The following is a 15,030-nucleotide window of genomic DNA, read 5'->3' on the forward strand; positions in this document are numbered from 1 at the left end:
ACAGGGCATTTGGCACAGTGCCTGACTTATAATAAATGTTCACTAAATTGGAATCATTATTCACATGGTCCTGCTGAGATGTGAGCTTCCTGCTCTGGGCCTGGAGGCATTCAGAATTTCAAGGGCTGTTCTATAGTCCATCCATTATGTTGCCAGTGGTAGTTTGGCTCCCTGAAAGACCACAGGTGTTATCTTCAGAGAGGGTTGGGTTCCATTCTTGCCTTGTCACTTCTCAACTAGATGACCTTAAACATCTCCGAGCCTCTGTCTCTTCCCCTGAAAAGTAAAGACAACATCAAACTGTCTGAGAAATAAGCCCTCCTTGGCCTCACCTCGATGTTGTGAGGATGAAATTAGGTGGCATATGGCAGGTGTCTGGCAGAAATCTTACGCCTGGGAACCCTCTGGGGTGGTTAAATCCCTCTTCCTTCCTCCCTAGATGGAGTGGTGGGGGTGGTGCCTGTCACTTACACATCTTAATCCACAAAACTATCATGATGGTTGAAGAAAACAGTGTGCAAGAGTGTCTGTCATAAAAGGTCTTATGCATTGTGAAGGATGAGAGAGCTCTGACCATTAGCAGGAAGAAAGGAGAGGCTAGAGGTTCTATGAAAACTACATGAAGAAAAAGCTACTTTAACCCCCCCCCCTCAAGGAATATTCAAAATGTGCCATATGCCATATGTATGAACCTGAAATGGCTCACACACAAGTGGTGAAGAGGGCAGTGTCCATGCTATACAGAAGTCGTATTGATTCATATGCAATATATTCCATTATCCTCATGTTTCGAAGCAATTAGGAACATGCTTTCTCACAACTAAAGAGGAAGCCGTAGAAGTTTACGAAGACCTTAAAAAATGCTAAAAATCTTGCAGAAGTGATTTTCTCTGATGCAAGTTGTTGCTGATTTAGTGGCTTCAAGAACCACTATCCTTTCCACTACGTTAGGCTCTCTGGGGAAGCAGGAGTGCAGATGAAGAAGCTGTGGAGATACTTCCTCTTATATTTATGAAAAAGTTTTTAGTTTTTGAAGTCTAAATCTTAGATCAGATCTTCCTCTTCGATAAATCCAGTCTCTGTTAGAGGCGATTCCCGTCAAGGTCTTGCTTCTGGGAGGAAGTACAAAGCCTCAGGTTTAAGGCTGGAAGGATGAAGTGACCATGAGCTGACAGTGATTAGCCTTCCTGCTGTTTTACTAGGATTGGTGCTGTTTTTGTTAGAGCTCTCCTTACAAAGCCCCATAAGTTTTAAGTGGTCTACCCCAAAGTCATTTTTTTTGTTAAACCCTATAATTTTTACGCCACAAGATTTTGCCAAAGGATTTTGTTTTACTTTGTTTTGTTTTGTTTTCAGGTTCATACATATGACATTATGGCAAAAATGCCCGCATCAGGATCCCACAGGCAAATCAGGATTACCCGAACCACCAAGAAGCAAAAATTAAAGTCTTTGGGGGTAGTTCATTTCTTCTCAACCACATGTTTTCCAGATTTAGTGAAAGCCATGATACCAGAACAAGGGAATACTCCACACATAGGAAAAAAATGAAATTCAGATTCATCTTTTCCAGGAAGCCCTCCCTGCAGCCTTCTAATAGGTTGGACTAGAGGTCCCTCCTTGGGGCTCCCCCAGTTTCCTGCATTTCTCTGTCTTGGCTCAGATTACATTGTGTGGTCATCGTCTATGTACAATACAAGTCTGCTCTCACCCCTCAAACTGGTCTCACTGGTCTTCGGGGGTCCAGAGCCCAGCACAAGGCCAGACACCAAGGTAGCGTCAGAAAAGCATTGTGAACTGAACAGAATGATACAGGAGCACAGTCAGGGGCTGGTGAATACAACAGTGTGGCTCTGCCTATATGTCCAGTCAGCTGAGAACTTATTTCACAGACAGTTTACCATTATGAGCCCATAGTAAGCCTGTGTGTAAACACTTTTTATAAAGCTTGTGAAGTATTTCAGCTCTGTTTACTGGCTCTGTCATAGGCTTCCTCACAGTCTAAAAATCTCCTTTGGGCTTGAGGAGCCGTGTGGATGCATACAAAATCTAGGACAGGACTCAGAATGCTGTGTGTGAACAATGAATAAAACCAGAGCAGCAAAGTATAAGGGGAATAAAAAAAGCACTGGGCTCTTAAGTTAAGCCACGCTCTAAGCCACACTCTGCCATTCACAGGCTGTGTGACCTGAAGAGTCACTTTGCCTCTCTGGGCTACCGTTTTCTCTTCTGCCAAATGAAGGCCTTGGAGTGGGTTCCACCATTTGTCTATCATATATAGGTCTTTGGGGCAAGGCTGCCCTCAGAAGGTCACAGCCTGGAGAGTAAAACAGGCTAACACCGACATGGTCCTTCAGTGGAAGGAGGAGGAATGAACATTTACTGAATACCAGCTGTATCCTGGCACTTTGTATCTAATATGCAATTTAATGTCTCCTTCAAGATAGGCATTATTACCCCCACTTAATAGCCATGGGCACTGAGGCTCAAGAGGCCAAGTGACCTATAAATGCTTTTGGAGGAAGGAAGCAACAGAGCTGGCATTTGAATCCAAGTCTGCTTGACTCGAAAGACTAAAGGAGTTCTCATCCAACTTGAACAATCTATGGCTCCATGATTTAAAGAAAAGAAGAAAGAATAATTCAGGAGAATGCATGTTCATTTTTTTCTTTAGAGCTGTGCTTTTAATCATGTATATTAAATTTTTTTTCTAATTCAGGAAATGGAAAATGTTCTGTTCTAGATTATGTGTTACAGAAAGCTGAATGATGGCTCATTCATTCATTCATTCATTCAGCAAATACTTATTGAGTGTCTACATGTACTGACCACGCACCATTCTAAGCACTGGGTAATCACAATAAATCTGCTCTCATGAAATTGACATTATACTGAGAAAACAACCTACAAGGACATAAATAACTAAATAAGATGATTTCAGTTATTAGAAGTTCTAGGAGAAGTGTAAACTAGGAGATTCGATATGGCAGATTGGGGGTCCATCTAAGTTAGGGTAGTCAGAAATGGCTTCTCTGAAGAGATGAAATTTGAGCCAAGACCAAGTTGAGAAGGGCCTCGCCATGTGATTATCTAGGGCAAGTGCTTCTTAAGATGAAGAAACAGTAGATGAAAAGGCACTGAGGTAAGGACAAGCTTGACTATCTGAGGAACAGAAAGGAAGTCAGTGTGGCTGGAGTAGTTTAATGAAGAGGATGTGGCAGAAAATTTTGTGGGGGACAGAATCATGAGGCCATGGTATGGAGTTTAGATAGCTAGAGAAAGTCATTGTTGGAAGGTAAGCAGAGTAATGGCATTCAACTTTAGAAATGACAGGCATCTTAGAGACACTCTGACTCACATACCTCACATTGGTCCAGCTGAAAAGACCTGTCCAGAGACCCAACAGGGTCAGTTAAAGGTGGAGCCAAGAGTTTGTGGAACACTGGTCTCCTTACTCCCCAGGGTGTTAAAATAGAGCTCTTAGCCAACTCAGTGACACCAGAGCTGTGATGCAACTACTCAGGCCACCATTGCGCCTTTCTGTTGGTCAATTGCACCAACCATCACTGGTCTTCTGACTCCTACCCTTACCCTCCTAAGGTTTACAGTCTACACAGCAGGCAGAATGATCATGGTAAAACTTAGTTTAGATCATGGCGTGCCTCTGCTCAAACCCTCCGACAGTTTCCCTGTACCTCATTGTACTTACTAATTTATTTGTCTCCCCATCAGACTTGAGGACAGGCCCTTACCCTGATCCAAGGATATCCTTGGCTCCTTGGTGTGCTGAACATAGGATTTGGCATGTGAAAGGAGCTCAATAACTGCTGAATGAATAAAGAAACATATGTAGATATAAAGTCTTGCAAAATAAGTGGACTAGGTGATTTAATCTATGTCTATATAGGATAATCTATCTGGTTATTTATGTATAACACATTGGTTAAGAGCATGGGCTTTGAACCAGACTCTCAGGTTCAAATCTTGTCTCTTCTACTTACCAGTGGTTTCACTTTGGATAAATTATCAGCCCCATTTGTGTCTCAGTTTCCTTGTCTATATAATGGGGATAACAATAGCGTCTAACTCATGGGTTCTTGCAAGTATTAAATTAGTTTGTATACATAAAGTGCCTAGAACAATTCTCAACTCTTAGTCATTGAGATCATTACTGATATCTACATATGCAAGAGATGTCTGGATGGTTTCAACAGACACTGCTGGTATAGGAGACAAAGCACTGTCTTTGGAGGGTTCCCCTAATATGCTGCTGTTACAACCTTGGGTGAGTTTGCTTCACCCTTTAGAGTCTGTTTCATAACTGCAAAATGGAGATAATCTTACCTACCCATTTGATTGTAACTTTGAGACTAAGCGAGATCATATATATCAAATTTTTGTCAGTACAGTACCTGACACCTAATCTAATGGCAACAAATGTTTCCTTTCTTGTCTCTCCCCACTCACTCACCTGTGACCTTACCAGGCACAAGATCTTTGCTAACTGGACCTGAAGCTGCCCACACCCCCGATGCCTAGCCCTGTGGACCTGGCCCTGTGAACAGACAATAAATAGCGAACAGAAAATTAATACTTGTGGCCCCTTAAGTAGGCTGCCTTTGCAATATTTCAGACATCTGTCATCTTGGTTTCATTTTTTTTCTGCTAGAAATCTTGTCCAGAGCATCATCATCTCTCATGGTGGCTATGCCAATGACTACCTACTGATCTCCCCATTCAGGACAGGGCTCAATCTCTCTAGCTGTATTGAACATGGTACCAGATTTGTCTTTCTAAAGCACAGTTCAGACCAAGTCCTTGCCTTCCCCAGAAACCTTTATGACTCTCTAGGGCTGACCCAATCCACCCCTGCTTTTTAGGCTAGTGTTTGAGGCTCACCACAGTCCACACCTGGCTGCCCTTGCATGTCCTCTTTCTCAACTTACACACACACACACACACACACACACACAGAGGCACCAGACTGAATCACAATTCCTTACGCTTTGACATCACCGTGCCCTTTCTCGCACTGTTCTCCCTACCTAGAGTGGCATCCCCAAGCACCATACACCCCATATCCCATGGTCCCATTCTAATGCCACTTCTCCACTTTCCCTCAGCCAATTCCACAAGCTAGAAGTGTCCCTCCTGCACCTAAATTCCCACAGCGCCTCACACAGACTGAATCACAGTTCCTTAGGCTTTGACATCACCGTGCCCTTTCTCGCACTGTTCTCCCTACCTAGAGTGGCATCCCCAAGCACCATACACCCCATATCCCATGGTCCCATTCTAATGCCACTTCTCCACTTTCCCTCAGCCAATTCCACAAGCTAGAAGTGTCCCTCCTGCACCTAAATTCCCACAGCGCCTCACAGAACTGCTCCTTGCACACTTGCCACTGTGGGCCTTGCACTTATGTACATGAACTAAGTGGGCCCCCCCTCCCCCAGTTGATATGATGAATGAACCTGTGTTGGCCTCCTCACTGTCAGGGTAGGAATGTGTCTTTGTCATCTCCGTACCTCTCCCCTCCCACACACAGACATGTTTTCTTGAATACAGCAGGAGTATCATGCATATTTGCTAGATGAGTCTCCTAGTCTTGTCTGTTCTAGTGTGAAAGATGTCTTGAATAGGTCTCTTGTTCCAGTCCTGCTGACTGCTTTAAGTCAGATCACATGATCTTTCACCTGGATCCCTGAAGTCCAGGCTGCTTCTGGCTCATATTACTGAATACTTTTGGTCCCTGAGCACTTACACAGTGCTGACACATGTGGGAGACCTGTAAATGAAATGCACTGCACGCAGGGTAGTGGAAGGGAGGAAGTCAAGTAGGGACTAGAGCAGGACAACTGTGAAAGTCCAACCCAAGGCTGAAAGGGTCTCTTGCATCTTATTTTAGAGTTTAGGGTCCTACTGATCAACAGCAATAAGATGCTACAGGTTTGACTGTCCTGGGGCACCTACTCAGGCTTCTAATGAGTGGTGCTTAGTGGCGAAGTCTTCAGAGAATTTCCTGTAACCCCCAAAATGGTGGGCTAATGAATAAGTCATACAGGCAGCTGACAGTCCAGCACGTTGTGAAACATGGTTGTTACCATGAGAGTGGCAGGAAAGAAGTAAGTTCTAGTCCTGGTGACAATTCTTCAGACCCTTAAATGTGTCCATTCTTCTCTTTAACAAAGGTGCCTACTTTGTGCTTGGCACTGAGGACAGAGAGAGAAATTAGACTGCTCTTGCCTGGAGAAGCAGGCTGTGTGCTCTAAGACACTGTCCTGAATGAGGAAATCAATCAGGTGGCTAAGTCCCAAAGAACAAGTCCCTAAAGGACAAAGGAGCATGGTGCATTCTAGGAACAGAAAGAAGACAAGTGGGGAGTACTGGAGATTAGAGAAATGATCCCAAGGTGAACCTGGAGAGATTGTACAAGGTGAAGGCAGGGGGAGGGACACAGCCTGGTAACTATAGCAACAGGTAATATTTGTGTGGTAGTCACTATGTGCCAGGCACTCTTCTAGATGTTTTACACGTGTTCACTCCTTTAATTTTCTCAATAACCTATGAAGTTAATAATTGTGATTATTATCTTATGAGCCATAGGAAGTCATTGAATGGTGTCAAGCAGGGAAAAGAGATCAGATTTATGTATGAGAATTTTCCCTCTGGCTCTGGTGTGGAGCACTAAAGGGGATCAGAGTGGTTGCTGGGAGACTCATCAGGAGGCCTCCACAGTAGTGGTCTGGGACTAGATGCGAGGAGCTTGGGCTTGATGGGTGGCTGTGGGGATGGAGACAAGTAGGCATATCTGAGAGTTATTCAGGGAGAGAGTTGACAGAACTGCTTAGCTCTTTCTCAGCACTCAGCTCAGGTATCCAACAAACCTCCGCTACTCCAGGCTCGCCCACATCTTCCTTCTAATAGCCCTGATCTTACCCAATACCAGATACTAGGTCAATCTTCCAAGAAGCAAATCACAGAAAGCCAGCTGCCCTAATGAATAGTTTCTCAGACCAACACTTTGCCAAATGGCTAATAAGCCAGAAACTAATTCACCAAAAGCCAAATTATTCAAAATTTTCTTGTTTCTTTTAAAAATTGTTATGTAATTTACAGCAGTTGGTATTAGATGGGATAGGTTTTTAATTGGTTGTATTAATACTAAGTAGGTAAAAAAGAATACTTATAAAATATGCATAAGGTATAAAAAACAATGATACAATGAAACTCTTGCGCCCAAAACCAGTCTTTAGAAATGAATATTACCGTTACCTTGGACTCTCCCTGAGGGTCCCTCCTTCATCCCATCACCTTCTCTCCCACCCCAGAGATAATCACACTCCTAAAATTTCTGTTTTTCTCCCTTGTTTTTCTTTAGAGTTAGATATTTGTATCCTCAAAGAGTTTTTTTTTAGCTTTGCTTATTTTTGAAATTTAAATAAAAGGATTAGAGTATATGAATTTTTTCTGTGACTTAGTTTTTTAATTCAACATTTTGTTCTTTAGATTCATTCATATTGATGAATAGAGTTCTAATTCATTCATTTTCCTGACTATACAGTATTCTTTTTCTGTCAATACATTATAATTTATTTATCCATTAAGTTGAGGGACACTTAAGATGGTTCCAGGATTTTTCCAACACACACGGTGCTGCTAGGAACACTCTTGGATATATCTCCTAGGACATATATGATACTGAATTGATTTAATTTATTTCTTACAATGTATATTTAGCCTCATAGATAAATTAACTGAAGTTCAGAAAATTTTCGTGAGTAAATATATGAGGCTAATAAGAAGTGCAAGACTTTAATGCATTGACTCTCCCCACATCATGAAGTAATCTCTCAGCAGATAAATCCACCATCTGACCCATTCCCTAAGCAAAGAGTTCCTCACTGGACACCTACCCTGCATGCATCTCCTCTCCCCTTCTCTCAGAATCTGTTCCTCACAGCACCCACCAGTCCCTCCCTCTCAGTCTCATTCCTCCCTGTCCCCTTCTTCTCCATCCCTAAAACCCACCATTGTGCATGTTTCAAAATGATGCTGACCATCCATTGAACTGAACCAAGAGTCAAGGACCTTAACTCCCACTCACCACTGCTCTCCACCTTCCCTAGCCAGGGAGTCTTCATTTTCCTTCTGAGCACCCACAGATCTGTCCTACTCTGATGACATTGACTACTCTGCCTAGGATGCATATCCTTCACCCAGATGGGAACTCTTTGAGCAACCGTCTGGGTTATTCATGTCTATTTCCCCAGCAGTTTTAGAGAATTCTCTAGTGGTATTTAGAACCTTAGTTTGATGTATAAAGAACCTATTTCATTCTTCTTTATCTCCCCAGGGCCCAGCTCAGGGCCTTGCACAGAGCAAGCAAAAAATATTTAACGATCACTTTTCACCCAAACCACTTCCCATGCCCTGCTTGGGTTAATTTCAGTTAATGTTTACTGATCTGCTTTAAAGTACCAAATACTGTGCCAAGCTTCCACTCCTGCCCTGGGCAAGTGAAACCACTCCCTCCATCTCATCTCTCCAGGTTCAAGCCGAGGGCCTACTCTGTGCTGTGCAGTTTCCTTCAGACACATCTTAAAATTCTAACCCCTAATGACAAGCACTGACATTCTCATAGTTCTTTTAAGGTTAAACAGCACTGTCAGACCCATTTGATGTGTCCAACCACTCATTGCCACAAGTGTCATCATCTTCATTTTGCAAGTAGAAAACCAAGGTCCAGAGTTATCAAGTGATTCACCTTGGTCCACACAGAAAGTCTCCAGAATTAAATCCAACTTTTAACTAACTTCAGAGCCCTTGCCTTCTACTCCATTAAGCCATCTCTCCCATGAAGCTTTTATCAAGGCAATGGAAGTTGACAAGGTAGCATGGTATATCAGGGAAAGATGTCAGCTTGGGGTGAGTTATCCTTTGAGTTTGAATTTGAGTTTGAGCTCCATTACTTAGTAACTGTATAACCTTAATCGAATCACCAACTTCCCTAACCCTGAGGGCTTCATCTGCAAATGGGGCGGTAACACCTACCTCACAAAATTATAAGAGTTAAATGGGAAAAAAAAAATGTGTGTAAATTGCCATACATGTAGTCAGGGCTCAGCAAATGTTGGTCAGTTAGCTGGCCCCACTATGCCAGTCTGGTTCAGTGTTTCTCAAGACCTGGTTCCTGGACCACCTTTCTCACAATGATCCAGGTTGCTAGTTTAGCATGCAGATTCCTGGGCCCTCAGATAGTCTGATTCAATAGGTTTCCAGAGGAACATAACAAGTGGTGATTCTGACATTCTCATAAGTTTGAGAGCCACTGATCTTGATGGTGAGGAAGTCAAGTAAACAGGTGACTACAATGCAGAATAATGAGTTACAGTGGCAGGTCTGGGAAAAATCTGGATGAAGCCTGGGCTTATCTGAGCGCTGAAAAATAAGAAAAAGTTAGCCAAAGAAGCAGGAAGAATAGGGGAGATTCAAGTTGAAGAAAAAATGTTCACCAAACCCCAGCAGTGAGAAAAGTGACTCTTTTCAGGAAGAGTATTTTAAGGTAGCCTGGTGTGAGTAGAGTGTGGAATACAGCAAAGAGGCCTGAGAGGTGGACAGGGACCATGTCACAAAGGGCCTTTTTGGTTATGCCAAGCAGTTTGGACTTTATCCTACAGGTGATTGAAAAATCACTGAAATTTGTTTATGTTTAGAGGAGGCTGTTGATAGTTTCAGATCTAAGGAAGAGCCCTGTGGCAGCTACAGTGTAAAAAACAAGTTGTGTAACTGGAACAGGGTAAGAGTTTCCTCTGGGCTATAAGATAGGCCACAGGCAATGATAACCTGGACTGAGACAATGGCAGTGAGAGAAGGAAAGAAGTAGAAAGGTAGAAGTGTCCGGGGAGTAAGATAACTGATTGGATATAGCTGGATGAGGATAGGGAGGAGTCGAGGCTTCTTTCTTCAGCAAACTGGGTCAATGGTTGTGAATTTCACTGTAGTAAAAAATGACTGGAAGAGAAACCAGTGTGGAGGGAAAATGATGAGATCACTTTAAGGTATACTGAAGTTGAGATCCTTATGAAATATACAAGTAGAACTGTCTTGAAGACAGTTGGGAATGCAGGTCTATGGGATATCCTGCTAGTTGCTCACTCAATACCTCTTACCCTTCTTCTTTCCTAACAGAAGCCAACTTGGGGACAATGATGTGCCCAGTTACAATAACCACCCTTCTGGACTCTCTTACAATCTTCCCAGACTCTGGTTGGTCATGAGACCCAGTTCTGACCAATAAACTCTATGTGGACATCATTGTTTTCCTGATAATAATGAACAGACCCTTGCCCTCCTTCCTTCTTCCTGCCTAAACAATGTTATGATGCTTAGACAAGATATAGTCATTTTGTGACCTTGAGGATGAAGAGCTTATGCTAATGGAGAAAGAGCAGAAAGACAGAAGGATTCTGGCATTTGGAGCTGTTTTAGGGCTCTGGGCTGTCTACCATCTGAGAAAAATAAACTTTAATTTAGTTAAGCCTCTGGGATTGGTTTTCTGTCACCTGCAGCAAAACATGATCCTAATTGATTCAGGAACCAAAGCTCTGGAGACAGATCTGGGTTAGAGATAGAGATTTGGGTCAACATCTAGATGGTAACTGACAGCATTTCGGTGGATATGAGAAAAACAGACACCAATGTAAGCAATTCTTACTAGTTAAAGGACAGAAAGGGCTCGGTTTGCAGGCAACGTTGAACGGAGAAATTCCTGTCTGCAGTGCAAGTGTCTTTAGGTTTCTTTTTATTATTGGTGTTCCCATAACTTCATTCAGAACAAAACAACCAACTTAGGACTATTAAATTACTATTCAATCCCATGAACTTTATTTTGTGACAACTTTCCAGGTGCTTAACCAAGGGCTTATGACTATGGTCATATGTGTGTTAACTTACCTCCCAAAGTGTGGTGGGTTTGGGGCTCAGGAGCTAATGTGGTAAACCTCAGCTCCCCTCTCCTTTCCATGAAGCAGGTGCCCCTGGAGTTCCTTCCAGAAAGGCTGGTGTGAGGACTTCCCAGGACCTATGTTGCAATTTAACATGACCGTCCTATTTTTTTATATTATATATTTTTATTTTTTTCCTTTCAACTGCTTTTAATATATACTTTTTCTTGTTTTATTTTTAAATTACAGTTGATATACAATATTATATTAGTTTCAGGTGTACAACATAGTGATTAGACATTTATATAACATGCGAAATGATCACCCAATAAATTAAGTACCTGTCTGACACCATACATAGTTATTGCAATATTATTGACTGTATTCTATATGCTGTATTTTATATCCCCATGACTGTCCTATCTCTTGCCAAGAGTATATGCCTGGCAATTTTCCTGATTCCTCTCTTCTCCCCATCCTGCTCCTTATGAAAAAAAAAATCCCCAAACCAAAAATCTACTTTCTCTAATACATGGAAACGTATTTTACCCTTTCTTGGACAACATATCTCATGTGGAAAAGATGGATTACAATAAAAACGGGTTTCAATAGGAATCTGATTGAAAGCTTCCAAAACTTGGGTTCTCATTTGTTAGTTAAAAAATAAACATAGGCATTGGAAATAACCTAAATACCGAGTAGTAGAAGAATAGTAACAGTTCAACCATTTAGAACATTTTGTGTACAATTAAAAATACACAGTTTAATGGGTTTTTTTTTTTTTTTTTGCTTATTCACAGAGTTGAGCAACCATTACCACAATCTAATTTTAAATTTCATCATTCCAAAAGAGACCATCTACCATTAGCAGTCACTCTCACTCCATCTCTCAGCCAACCACTAATTAACTTTCCATCTCAGCAGACTTACCTATTCTGGATGTTTTATATAGATGGAATCCTACAATATGTACCCAGTTTGACTTCATTGATGCAGCATAACATTTTCAAGGTTCATCATGTTGTATCATGTATCACTATTTCATCTTTTGATTACCAAATAATATTCCATTGTATGAATATTCCACATTTTATGAATTTATTCACCCATTGATGAAATTTGGTTTGTTGACATTCTTCAGCTATTATGAATAGAGCTGATATCGATATCTTTGGACAAGTTTTTGCTGATATATCTTTTCAATTCTCTTGGTATACATCTAGGAGTAGGATTGTTAGGTCATATGGAAATTTTGCTTAGCATCTTGAGAAACTGCCAAACTATTTCTCAAAGTGGCTGCATCATTTTGCATACCAGCAATTGTATGAGGGTTCCAATTTCTCCATATTTTTGTCAGTGCTTATTATTTGTCTTTTTGATTATAGCATCCTAGTGTTTGTGAAGTGGCATCTCATTGTGGTTTTGATTTATTTCTTTAATGGCAAACTTAAACATCTTCTTATGTGATTATTGGCCATTTGTATATCTTCCTTGGAGAAACATCTATTTAGATGCTTTGCCCATCTTTTCATTGTGTTGTTTTTTTTTTATTGAAGTTGTAAGAGTTCTTTATATACTCTGAGTACAAGTCTCATTAGATATATGATTTGCAAGTATTTTCTCCCATTTTTGGGTTGTCTTTTTACTTTCTTGGTGGTATCATTTATAACAAAAATGTTTTTAGTTTTGATGAAGTCTAATTTATCTATTTTTCTTTTGTTGCCCATGCTCTTGGTATTTTATATAAGAACCCATTGCCCAACCCAAGATTACAAACATTTACTTTTATGTAAATGTCTAAGAGTTTTATAGTTTTAGTTCTTACATATAAACTATGATCCAATTTGTTAAAGTTTGTTTATTGTAGCAAGAATTAGTCTAATTTCATTGTTTTACATGTGGATATCCAGTTGTCACAGCACCATTTGTTGAAAAGATTCTCTTTCCCTATTGAATGGTCTTGGCATCCTTGTTGAAAATCAATTGACCATAAATATAAAAGTTTACTTCTGGAGTCTCTCTCAATTCTACTCCATTGATCTACATGTTTATCCTAATGCCAGTACTACACTGTCTTAATTAGCATAGCTTTTGTAGAAAGTATTGAAATAAGGAAGTGTGAATCCTCCAACTTTTTTCTTCTTTTTCAAGATAGTTTTGGCTATTCTGGGTCCCTTACATTTCCACACATTGGTTTTATACTCAGGGGGGAAAGTTTTTTAGAAAAGAGGGAAAGGAAGATAGACATTGCTCAAAGAACTGTGAAATCCACTTCATGTTTTCTTTTTTTCTACTTCATGTTTTCTGAGTGATATTATGCAGTATACCTTTTCTCTTGGACAGGGGAATTTTTCTCTAAATTTTGTCCTAGTCTTAGTAGTTTTTTTTTCACTGTTGATGAACAACGTGCAGGGTACTGATCTAGCCAAGGCCTCCTCTCCTGCCTTGAACCACTTGGCTGGTGCAGGGGCTCCCACAATACACTAACTTTCAGTTTACTCCTAGCAGTGGAGTATTATCATAATCCATTGTTATGGCCTCTACACTGTTTTTATTGCAATCTCATCAGCAAATCACTTCGAGTATGCATTTCTGCATATTCGAGTATACAAATACATGTATATTTATTCATTTATAAAACATACACTTATGATTATTATACATATTAAAAACATAAACACAACAGTTTTATAGGATGAGATTTAAAAAAGATTAGAAATAGTTTTCTCCACACCTCAGTGGCTTTTATTTGTATCTCTGGAGACTGTCCTCTTGGATCTTTTCTATTTACTTCTGTGTCTTCCCAACATTCAGTCAAGGCCCAGGTACATAGCAGAAGCTCAATGTCTGCCGTTTGAAAGAAAAATTTCAGGTATCCTACTATATCTATTAAAACACACTGCCTCTATTGCTGGGTTTTGGATCCTGTTAGTAAAGGTTCTACATCTATCATCTGCTAAGGTCACTTTGTAGAGGGGCTGTGGGCTCCTCATCTCTCCTTGTTTTCTCTTTTTTATTGATTACACCTTATCTGACTTTTTTTTTTTTAGAAAATAGCAATTGTATCATCCTTAAATATTTCAAACTGCATGGTCAGGCAGAGTCCTGGGTGCAAGGACGACGAAGAATAGAAAACAAGCTTTCTAAACTGAAGTATCATGGGAGGATGTAAACAGAGGGCAAGGGATGTCTTGGGGGTGAGAGTCACGGTGGGGATCAGGAAGCTGTATTTTGAAGGGCCAGTGGGAATTAGCCAAATGGAGAAGAGAGGAAGGTAGTCCCAGCTAAATGACAGGAGCAAAGGGAGGAAGATGGGAGTGCACCCAGCCCTTTCCAAGCTAGAGGAGTTTGGTGTAGCTGAACAGGAGGTGCAGAAGCGGTTGCATTTTAAAAAGATCCCTCCAGGAGCTCAGTGGAGTAGTAGAGTCTTCAAGCTGGAAGTAGGAGAGGCTCTTGGTTGCCTGGAAAATTACAATTAGATGGTCGAAACCTCTGGGCTTGGAAGCCCAAAATGAAGCAGGTAAATTCTGCTTCCATGCCCTGGCTGAATTCTTTTTTAGGATCTCAAAGCCCATTTTTAATTTTTTTCTGATCCAGAATTGTTGTCCTCTCCCTTTGCTTCCAAGAGACACACTTTTAACGGAAAATCAGTGTATTTTCGGGGAGTCCTGGGGGCTGGAAGTGTTCTGTTTCTGGTCTCCTTTGAAGCTTGCAGCCACAGAAAAACACTGAGGTGCACTTCTGCGCAGGTTTTTCAAGCCAGGTCTTGGTTGAAGGCTTCATTCCACCCCCATCCCAACTAAATCGAACCACACACACAGATGGAAGCTCAGACACTTCCTGACAGAAAACCGCCTCCAGGATATCTGGAACCCCGAACCCACAGCCACAGGCGTGTCGAGGCAGGGCAGGCAGCCCCAGTCACCGCCACGGGCCCTCCCGGATCACACCCCTTCCTGGGGAAGGAGGGGGCAGGGCAACCCCCGCGCCCTCGAGATGGGCCCTGTGCGGGAGAGGCCTGGGCGGCAGAGCGGCGCCGGTGGGCGGGGCCTCCCCTCCAGGCTGTGGTGGTGACGGCACCGGG

The sequence above is a fragment of the Pteropus alecto genome, unplaced genomic scaffold, assembly GCF_000325575.1.
Source record: "Pteropus alecto unplaced genomic scaffold, ASM32557v1 scaffold7, whole genome shotgun sequence".
Taxonomy (NCBI): Eukaryota; Metazoa; Chordata; class Mammalia; order Chiroptera; family Pteropodidae; genus Pteropus; species Pteropus alecto.